The sequence below is a fragment of the Myotis lucifugus genome, unplaced genomic scaffold (assembly GCF_000147115.1).
Source record: "Myotis lucifugus unplaced genomic scaffold, Myoluc2.0 scaffold_758, whole genome shotgun sequence".
Classification (NCBI taxonomy): domain Eukaryota; kingdom Metazoa; phylum Chordata; class Mammalia; order Chiroptera; family Vespertilionidae; genus Myotis; species Myotis lucifugus.
Genome location: NW_005871806.1, coordinates 218,123 through 219,254, shown reverse-complemented (window position 1 = coordinate 219,254; position 1,132 = coordinate 218,123).

Below are 1,132 nucleotides of genomic sequence, written 5' to 3'. Positions count from 1 at the left end.
TAAGCCCCGCCCCCATCTGGGACCCCAGTGTGCTGCCTTAGCCCTGTGCCACCTAATTCCCGCCCCAGCCAGGACCCCATGGCGATCCCAGAGCAGGAAAGGGCGGCCTGCAGGAAGCCCCTGTGTGCGCCTGCTCCTGGGTCGCCGCAGCGATCAAGAAAGCGCGGTCTGCAGGTAGCACCCCACCCTGGCCACAGCTCAAGGGAGAGTACAACACACAGTGGAGACCAGGAGCCTGAGAGATCAACAGAGAGGTGCGCCTGCTCCAAGCCTCCATTGTGTGGCTGGGGGCAGGCCCCCAGCAGGCAGACACACACACACACACACACACACACACACACACACACGGGATACCTGCTCCGAGCCTCTGCTGCCAGACTGTGGCCGTCAGTAAGACATCCACTGAGGGCTCCCGGACTGAGGGGCAGGCTAGGCTGAGGGTACCCCACCCCCCAGTGCACGAATTTCGTGCACCGGGCCTCTAGTTTCTCAATAAGCATTCTCAACAATAAAGCACAGGTGATTCTTATATATAGTCTTTGGATTAATTTTCAGTTATCTTGGATTTGATACTGTTCTTACCTCTGCATTGTTTAAATTAATATTGCAAAGAAACTTCATTAAATGTCAAATCCTCAAGCATTCCTGAGGCCATAGATATATAGAAAGATCATAGAAACATTAGTTAAACCCTTCCTTCCACTTTATATAGGTATATTGTTTTTTGGTTTATATTTTGTCTCCTCTGACATTTCTAAAGTAGTAGTATATGACAGTACATGGCATTAGCAGTATGTGACATTCATACAAGCTTTGCTAACAGAGAACTTTGAAGTTAATACATGTTGTATTCAAATCTTAAGCTGAATCTTGTGTTTAATGTTATAGTGGATAGAAGGTGAATATAGAGTCTAATTTCTGTTTTCTTTTTCATTTAGTTTTTCCAGTATCCTATCTAATAAAAGAGAAACATGGTAATTAGCCATATGGCCGCTACCCTTCCCATTGGCTAATCAGGGAGATATGCAAATTAACTGCCAGCCAAGATGGTGGCCGGCAGCCAGGCAGCTTAAAGCTAACAGGAGGCTTGCTTGCTTCAGTGACGGAGGACTCCAACGTTCCCCGCCTGCTG